Consider the following 10,363-nt stretch of genomic DNA (forward strand, 5'->3'; position numbering starts at 1 on the left):
CCCTGGTCTCATGAGGCAGAGAGTTCCACCAGGCCGGAGCCAGAGTTGAAAAAGCCCTGGCTCTGGTTGAAGCCAATCTAACTTCCTTAGGGCCCCGGACCACTAGGGTGTTGCTATTTATGGACCTTGAGGCTCTCCATGGGGCATACCGGGAGAGGCGGTCCCGTAGGTACGAGGGTCCTAGGCCGTGAAGGGCTTTAAAGGTCAAAAGCAGCACCTTAAATCTGACCCTGTACTCCACCGGGAGCCAGTGCAGCTTGAAAAGCACTGGGTGAATATGCTCCCATGGCACAGACCCCGTGAGGAGCCTCGCTGCAGCATTCTGTACCCGCTGGAGTTTCTGGGACAGCTTCAAGGGCAGCCCCGCGTAGAGCGAATTACAGTAGTCAAGCCTGGAGGTGACCATCGCATGGATCACTGTGGCCAGGTCGGGGCGGGAAAGGTTAGGGACCAACTGCTTGATGCGGCGAAGGTGGAAAAATGTCGCCTTGGCTGTTGCTGTAACTTGCGCCTCCATGGAAAGGGAGGCGTCAAGGATTACACCCAAACTCTTAACGGAAGGCAATGGCACTAATTGGGCCCCTGCAAGAGAAGGGAGTTGGTCCCTCATCCGCAAATAGCATAACAGTATGAATCTAAGCGAACAATTATTGAATAAATGGGAGCAAGAACCAATTGTAGATTAAAACATACATAGAATATTTGATTAAACATAAATAATGGGTGAAATAATAATAATAATAATAATAATAATAATAATAATAATAATAATAATAATTTATTATTTATACCCCGCCCATCTGGCTGAGTTTCCCCAGGCACTCTGGGCGGCTCCCAATCAAGTGTTAAAAACAGTACAGCGTTACATATTAAAAACTTCCCTGAACAGGGCTGCCTTAAGATGTCTTCTGAATGTCAGGTACAGTGGTGCCCCGCAAGACGAACGCCTCGCAAGACGGAAAACCCACTAGACGAAAAGGTTTTCCGTTTTGGAGGCGCTTCGCAAAACGAATTTCCCTATGGGCTTCCTTCGCAAGATGAAAGCCCATAGGGAAATCTCCGGGACAGAGGGGAAGCGCAGCGCGTCTTCCCCACTGTCCTCGGACCTCCTCCGAAGCCTGGCAGTGGGGCGGAGAGACCTCCCGCCGCCAGGCTTCGGAAGGCTGCTCCGAAGCCTGGCGGTGGGGCAGAAAGACCACCTCCCGCCGCCAGGCTTCGGAAGGATGCTCCGAAGGCTGGCGGTGGGGCGGAGAGACCTCCTCCCGTCACCAGCCTTCGGAAGGCTCCTCCTTCGGAATAGCTGTCCTGAAGACTTGCGGTGGGAGGAGGGTTTTCCTTCCCACCGCCAACATTCAGAATGCTGTTCTGAATGTTGGCGGTGGGGAGGAAATACCCTCCTCCCACCGCAAGCCCCGGGAACAGAAGAGAAGCACTGCGCCCCTTCCCCTCTGTTCCCGTACCTGTCCTGAAGGCTTGCGGTGGGGAGAAAAGCCCTTCTCCACACTGCCAGCCTGGCAAGCGGTTTCCATAGGAATGCATTAATTGATTTTCAATGCATTCCTATGGGAAACCGTGCTTCGCAAGACGAAAAACTCGCAAGAAGAAAAAACTTGCGGAACGAATTAATTTCGTCTTGCGAGGCACCACTGTAGTTGTTTATCTCTTTCACATCTGATGGGAGGGCGTTCCACAGGGCGGGCGCCACTACCGAGAAGGCCCTCTGTCTGGTTCCCTGTAGCCTCACTTCTCGCAATGAGGGAACCGCCAGAAGGCCCTCGACGCTGGATCTCAGTGTCCGGGCTGAACGATGGGGGTGGAGACGCTCCTTCAGGTATACTGGGCCGAGGCCGTTTAGGGCTTTAAAGGTCAGCACCAGCACTTTGAATTGTGCTCAGAAACGTACTGGGAGCCAATGCAGATCTCTTAGAACCGGTGTTATGTGGTCCCGGCGGCCACTCCCAATCACCAGTCTAGCTGCCGCATTCTGGATTAATTGCAGTTTTCGGGTCACCTTCAAAGGTAGCCCCACATAGAGCGTGTTGAAGTAGTCCAAGCGGGAGATAACTAGAGCATGCACCACTCTGGCGAGACAGTCCGCGAGCAGATAGGGTGCCAGGTGGAGCTGGTAGACAGCTGCCCTGGACACAGAGTTAACCTTTGCCTCCATGGACAGCTGTGAGTCCAAAATGACTCCCAGGCTGCGCACCTGGTCCTTCAGGGGCACAGTTACCCCTTTCAGGACCAGGGAGTGCTCCACAGCCGCTCGCCTCCTGTCCTCCAAAAACAGTACTTCTGTCTTGTCATGATTCAACCTCAATCTGTTAGCCGCCATTCATCCTCCAACCGCCTCCAGGCACTCTCACAGGACCTCCACCGCCTTCACTGGTTCTGATTTAAAGGAGAGGTAGAGCTGGGGGTCATCTGCATACTGATGAACACCCAGTCCAAACCCCCTGATGATCTCTCCCAGCAGCTTCATATAGATATTAAAAAGCATGGGGGAGAGGACGGAACCCTGAGGCACCCCAGAAGTGAGAGCCCAGGGGTCTGAACACTCATCCCCCCCCCCACTTTCTGGACACGGCCCTGGAGAAAGGAGCGGAACCACCGTATAACAGTGCCCCCAGCTCCCAGCCCCTCTAGATGGTCCAGAAGGATGTTATGGTCGATGGTGTCAAAGGCTGCTCAGAGATCCAGCAGAACTAGGAAACAGCTCTCACCTTTGTCCCTAGCCCGCCGGAGATCATCAACCAGCACGACCAAGACAGTTTCAGTCCCATGATGAGGCCTGAATCCCGACTGGAAGGGATCCAAATGGTCCGCATCAGGCAACCACCCACTCAATCACCTTGCCCAAGAATGGTAGATTTGAGACTGGGTGATAGTTGGCCAAATTGGCCGGGTCTAAAGATGTTTTTTTAAGAAGCGGTTTAATGATTGCCTCTTTCAGCGGGTCTGGGAAGGCTCCCTCACAGAGGGAAGCATTCACCACCCTGCAGAGCCCATCGCCCAGCCCTTCATGGCTCACTTTTATCAGCCAGGATGGGCAAGGATCAAGTAGACAGGTGGTCAGTTTCACTTGTCCAAGCAGCCTGTCCACATCCTCAGAGGTAACAGATTGGAATTGATCCCATGTAACAGGACCAGACAGAACTCTAGCACTCTCCCGCCCTGTCCCTGCTCCCACGGTGGAGTCTACCTCCTTCTGAATCTGAGCGACTTTATCTGCAAAAAACTTTGCAAAAGCATTGCAGGAGATCTTGGGGTCCCTACCAGGCCCCGGTGGTACAGGTGGTTCCGATAGATTGCAAACCACCTAAAAAAAGTCTCCTGCTGCTGTTTTCTGCAGATGCAATGGAGGCGGCGAAGAAGGCCCTCTTCGCTGTTGCCATTGCCGCTTGGTAGGCTCGACGTTGAGCTCTAGCCCGTGTCCGGTCTGATTCAGAATGAGTTTTCTGCCACCGGCGCTCTAGCCGTCTCAATGATTGTTTCATCGCCCTCAGCTCCGGGGGAAACCGGAGCCAGACAGCCAATAGGCCTGGTTAACTCCGCATTCCAGCGTGCCACCAGGGAATCAGCTGAAAGGCCATCAACTTGGCATAAAACATCCTCTACCACTCTCTGGAAGCCAATTGGATCCATTAAGTGGCGGGGGTGGACCATCCGAATCGGTCCCACCTCCCTGCAGAGGGGAAGGGTCGCAGAGAAGTCCAGTTGCACCAGGAAGTGATCTGACCATGGCACTTCTTTTGTTTCGCTTTTAGTTAGTGTCAGATCACCAACATCCGTAGAGGTAAACACCAAGTCTAAGGCATGTCTGCAGCTATGAGTTGGGCCAAACTTATTCAGAGACAGCCCCATGGAGGCCATGCTTTCCACGAAGTCCCGAGCGACCCCTTGTAAGGTCGTGTCGGCATGGATGTTAAAATCCCCCAGGACAACCAAGCTGGGTGTCTCCAGGAGAACATCCGCCACAACCTGCAGCAGCTTGGGCAGGGAATCCTTGGTGCAGCGGGGAGGTCGGTACACCAAAAGGAATCCTGTACTGCCCCTATTGCCCAACTTCCAGAACATGCACTCAGAAAACTGGGTCTTCCCAATAGGACGCCTGGTGCAAACTAATGACTTCCTAAAAATCACTGCAACCCCCCCTCCCCACCCACATGACCCGGGTTGCTGTGCGTAAGAGAAACCTGGTGGGCAAGCAGCAGCAAGGACAGGCCCATCTGCTTCATCCAACCAGGTCTCTGTCACACATGCCAGGTCAAATCCTCCATCCACAATCAGGTCGTGGATGGCAGTGGTTTTATTCATCATTGACCTGGCATTGCACAGCAACACTTTCAGGTGATGTGGGTTTCCCTTGCTGATTCCTGTATCCTTCCGGTCAGGACCAAACCTGGAGGCAGGGATAGTCCTCAAACAACGACTAAACCTGCCTCCTTGGTAATGACATGGTCTGGTCTTAGCAAAACTCCTCCTGCTGCCCATGATTGCTGAGATCGGGTGTCCCAATACACCCCCCCCCCCCGTGGAACCTGCCCCAGCCATTCTATTGGCTGAGGCCCATTCCCGGCAGCCCTGACCCTTCCCCTTAAAAAGCAAAATACAAACTATATAATAACTTAACAGAATAATAAAAACAAAAACAAAGCAAGAAACAATAGTGCTCAAATTAAACTACTCCTGGAGGCCTTGCTGGAGGCCCTCAAGCTGTGGGGGTGACTGCAGCCCCCCAAAACTATTAAGAATTAAAAAGACCAGTTAAAACAGCTATATGGGGTGGGGCTTCAATGATACAGATCTAACAATATGGGCCTTCATTTTAGGACTGATTTGTAGCATAGACCATCCTTCGACGAGTATCTATCATGACAGCGCAGAATCTGGCGCCTGAATATATGACTTCTGGGCTTTCGTCCTGTAGTAATAGGGAAATTTTGTGTTGTTCTGAATGCCCTGGGAATTTATATAGGATGGGCTGGATAAACCTGGCTCGAATGTCTATATAATACTGGCAATAAAGAAGGGCATGCTCCATTGTTTCCTGATGCTCAGAGCCCATGGGCATTTCCTCCCCTCGTAAGGTATCTTCCTATAACGGCCTTCCTGGACTGCCGAAGGGAGGGCCTGACAACGGGCCAAGGTGAAAGCCCTTCGCTGTTTTGGTATTTCGAGGTTAGCTATGTATGGCATTTGGGAAGTCAAGTATCTTCTAGTTTTACTAATTAGAAATTTTGGGGACCTGGCTAGGTCTACCTGTCGATTGCTGAACGTCAAATCTCCATGGAAGTACGCCACAATTGAAGTTGCGTTTTATAAGAGCCTCCCAAGAGAATGCTGTGTGCTTCTATGCTCCACACAGCTTTTGCTAATGCTCCGATTCGAACAAAGACGTAGCTCTTGCATCTTAAAATGAAATGCCAATACAGTGGTACCTCAGGTTACATGCACTTCAGGTTACATATGCTTCAGACTCCACTAACCCAGAAATAGTGCTTCAGGATGAGAACAGAAATCGTGCTCCGGCGGCGCAGCAGCAGGAGGCCCTATTAGCTAAAGTGGTGCTTCAGGTTAAGAACAGTTTCAGGTTAAGAACGGACCCCCAAACAAATGAAGTACTTAACCCGAGGTACCACTGTATGGCTTTTTCATGGCCCTTAACACCAAATGAAGCCATGGGGCATCTGAGATGTCACCCTTGGATTGAATTTAGGAGCTGGGTTTGTGTGCTCCTCCACATAGAAAGAAAAGATTGAATGGTTCAGGGGAGTATTCCACGTTTCGGTGAATGCAGAAGCTCCTTGGTTCGGTCATTCACTTCTGTGGGGAGGACAAGTAAAATCACCCCACTGGTAAAGGTAAAGGGACCCATGACCATTAGGTCCAGTCATGACTGACTCTGGGGTTGCGGCACTCATCTCACTTTATTGCCCGAGGGAGTTGGCGTACAGCTTCCGGATCATGTGGCCAGCATGACTAAGACGCTTCTGGCGAACCAGAGCAGTGCACGGAAATGCCGTTTACCTTCCCGCCAGAGCGCTACCTATTTATCTACTTGCACTTTGACGTGCTTTCGAACTGCTAGGTGGGCAGGAGCAGGGACCGAGCAATGGGAGCTCACCCTGTCGTAGGGATTCGAACCACCAACCTTCTGATCGGCAAGTCCTAGGCTCTGTGGTTTAACCCACAGCGCCACCCGCAACCTCACCCCACTGATAATCCCAGCCAATTTCCCTCCAGGGATGCTCCCCAAACCTCCAGAGATAAAAAGCAATTACTTCTTCATATGGCACTGCAGAAGATAACTTTAGCTAGCAGCTCCCTTATTTAATCGCTCGGGAGTGTCAGTTTCTACACAAAACTGTGCTGAACTATTTCCCTGCTTTTTATGTGCTGCCAGAATTTCTATATATATATAGAAAAAACACTGGTTAGGTTGCCAAAAGATAAGACACGTGCAAAGTAACCTTGCAGATGTTTTCTAGGATGCTTTGTCAAATGTCTTTTTAAAGCAATTGTGAATACATGTTCTGATTCAAGCTTGTACTGCTGGGGGAAATCTGTGTTACGAAAAATAAAAATATTTATGTAAATTTGTTTAAATGCTAGTTCCTGATGATTATTGGCAAGCAACAACCAACATAGTGTATTGTTTTGAAATTAAGGTGGTTCTAATGGCCAGGCGGTGGTTCTAAGGGACGCAGGTGGCGCTGTGGGTAAAACCTCAGCGCCTAGGACTTGCCGATAGCATGGTCAGCGGTTCGAATCCCCGCGGCGTGGGTGCGCTCCCGTCGTTCAGTCCCAGCGCCTGCCAACCTAGCAGTTCGAAAGCACCCCCGGGTGCAAGTAGATAAATAGGGACCGCTTACCAGCGGGAAGGTAAACAGCGTTTCCGTGTGCTGTGCTGGCTCGCCAGAGCAGCGATGTCACGCTGGCCACGTGACCCGGAAGTGTCTCCGGACAGCGCTGGCCCCCGGCCTCTTGAGTGAGATGGGCGCACAACCCTAGAGTCTGGCAAGACTGGCCCGTACGGGCAGGGGTACCTTTACCTTTAATGGCCAGGCAGTTGAGAAACGGCAAGAAAAGTGAGAAACCTTTACAAGGAGGGAGAAAGAACATTAAGTTTACCGTCATCTACTGCAGGTTTTTGCTCCTCCTGCTTGCACCCATATCATCTGGAGGTGCTAAACCAGCCACATAAAACTCGATTGCTACGTTCTAGCTTTGCGTTCATCCCAGGAACTGAGAATTGATTCATAGGCCAGACTTTTCAGCAGCAGAAGGGCTTATAGAAAGGAGGGAAGAAAGGAGGGAAGCTGTTCCATGACAGGCAAAACTAGTGCTAGAATAATTTAATGCTTGGCCTTTGCCCCATCAAGAATGGGCCTTGGGCTCAGCTGCCTGATTTGCTCACAAAAACAGGCTGGGCCTGAGGCAATAGGAAGGTTTGGTTCTCTGTTGCAATTACCATGTTTCAAAACCGTCAGTGTTGAATTTCCAAAAAGAAGTGTCTGGGTTAAAATGTTCCTGTGACCTCTGTGCCTTTTCAGTACGTAATGGAAAGTCTTAGTTTTTATTTCTTTATTAAATTTGTATACCACCCTTCACCCATTGATCTCGGGGCAGTTCACAGCATGTTAACAGGGCTTTTTCATGCTAATCATTTGTTGATGTAAGAAACTAGTGTAAAAGGTAAAGGGACCCCTGACCATTAGGTCCAGTCCCAGACGACTCTGAGGTTGCGGCGCTCATCTCGCTTTACTGGCCGAGGGAGCCAGCGTACAGCTTCCGGGTCATGTGGCCAGCATGACTAAGCCACTTCTGGCGAACCAGAGCAGTGCACGGAAACGCCGTTTACCTTCCCGCTGGAGCGGTACCTATTTATCTACTTGCACTTTGACGTGCTTTCGAACTGCTAGGTTGGCAGGAGCAGGGACCGAGCAACAGGAGCTCACCCCGTCGCACTCTGATGCATGTCTACTCAGAAGCAAGTTGTGCTGTTTTCCATGGGGCTTACTCTTACTTAAGTGCACTTAAGAATGCAGCCTAGCAGCAAATATATATATATATATATATATATATATATATATATATATACACACACACACACACACACACACACACACACACACACACACACACATATACATATACATACAGAATATCTGCACAGAAGTCCCATTGAATTAAATGGGCCTTACACTTCCACATTAAATGCACAGAGGAGATTGCAGTCTTAGTATTGCTGCTGCCTTACTTTATTGTAATAAACATAATATCCAGGCTTTTGAATTTCAGACTTGCACCAATACAAAGACAAGGAGAGGAGATGGGGGCGGGGCGGGTTCCATTCTGCACAGCAGTTTACCTGATCCTATTTGCCTAAATCATGGCTGGCAAACCCGCAGCTCTCCAAACGTTAAAAAGGTAAAGGGACCCCCTGACTGTTAAGTCCAGTTGCGGACGACTCTGGGGTTGCAGCGCTCATCTCGCTTTACTGGCCGAGGGAGCCAGTGTTTGTACGCAGACAGCTTCCAGGTCATGTGGCCAGTATGACTAAGCTGCTTCTGGCGAACCAGAGTAGCGCACGGAAACACTGTTTACCCTCCCACCACAGCGATACCTATTTATCTACTTGCACTTGACTTGCTTTCAAACTGCTAGGTGGGCAGGAGCAGGGACCAAGCAACGGGAGCTCACCCCGGGACTAGCTAAACTAAACTAAACATGGAATCTGGAAAAGGTGCCAGGAATCCCAAATCAGTTTGATGCAAGTGACCTTTGGCCACATGAGTGACCAGACAAAGTTTGGGAAGAGCCTGAATTTCAGTGGTGGACAGGTTTTAATTCCATCCCTCCTCTACCTTATCCACTCTGGAAGTGGCCTATGCTATAACACTGTGTCTTCTTCCTGAACCCCAGTGTATAGGCTTGCTGTGGCTGTCATGTGGCAATTGGAAAGCCCACTGTACATACTCAGAAACATTTTTTGTCACCTATTCTAGAAGCAGAGGGAAGGGGTGTAGCTAAGGGGCAGATTCAACCCTGGGCATCTGCAAGTAGGGCTGAGAAATTCCCCACCTGAAACCTTGGAGACCTGGTGCAGTCAGCATGGATGTTACTATGCGAGGCAACCCAATGTGCTGACTTGATAGGAGGAACGTTCTGAACTAAGCCTTGGCTTTGTGGTTGAAGAACCTAATTAAACTGTGAACATTGCACACAACTTGGTTTGACACAACTTTGCTTGGAAAATGTATTGCAAGTGTCTTTTTTTATTATTATTATTCTCCAGCAGCAACATTCTAGCTACTAGCTGGTACCGTGGGGATTTTGAGCTCTTCAGTTTGCCACTGCTTACATAAATATGATAGAATCCCTGTCCCAGTGGCATAGAGATTGGTTATGTAATACAGTGGTGCCTCGCAAGACGAAATTAATTCGTTCCGCAAGTCTCTTCGTCTTGCGAGTTTTTCGTCTTGCGATGCACGGTTTCCCATAGGAATGCATTGAAAATCAATTAATGCGTTCCTATGGAAACCGCCTTCAGACCAGGTCCGGGGACAGTCTGTCCCCCGACCTCTTCTGAAGGCTGGGGGGGGGGGGGAACAAGGGCTTTTCTTCCCACCCCCAGCATTTTAAAAAACCCCGGGACAGCGGAGGACTTCTCCACTGTCCGGGGCGATCTTAAAATGCTGGCGGGCGGCATTTTAAAATCACCCCGGACAGCGGAGGACTTCTCTGCTGTCCGGGGCGATTTAAAAGCCCCTGGGAAGGCAGGCAGGGGGGACAAAGACTTTTGCCCCCCGCCAGCCTTCAGAAGAGGTCCAGGACCTCTTCTGAAGGTGGGCGGGGGGCGAAAGTCTTTGCCTCCCCCCCCGCCTCCCTTCAAAAGCCGTCCGGGACAGCGGAGAAACGCGCTGCGTTTCTCCGCTCTCCCAGGAAGGCAGGCAGGGGGGAACAAAGACTTTTGCCCCCCGCCGGCCTTCAGAAGGTGTTCCCTCCCCGCCTTCCGAAGCCCGGCGGCGGGTGGAGGTGTTCCCGCCCCACCGCCCGGCTTCGGAGGAGCCTTCCGAAGCCGGGCGGCGGGAGGAGGTGTCCCCGCCCCGCCGCCAGGCTTCGGAGGAGGTCCGAGGACAGTGGGGAAGATGCGCTGCACTTCCCCGCTGTCCCGGAGATTTCCCTATGGGCTGTCGTCTTGCGAAGCAAGCCCATAGGGAAATTCGTTTTGCGAAGCGCCTCCAAAACGGAAAACCCTTTCGTCTAGCGGGTTTTCCGTCTTGCGAGGCGTTCGTCTTGCGGGGCACCACTGTACTCCATTCTGCCCTGCAACAGATGTTCTGCATTACCCATTTGGTTT

The sequence above is a fragment of the Podarcis muralis genome, chromosome Z, assembly GCF_964188315.1.
Source record: "Podarcis muralis chromosome Z, rPodMur119.hap1.1, whole genome shotgun sequence".
NCBI classification, from domain to species: Eukaryota; Metazoa; Chordata; class Lepidosauria; order Squamata; family Lacertidae; genus Podarcis; species Podarcis muralis.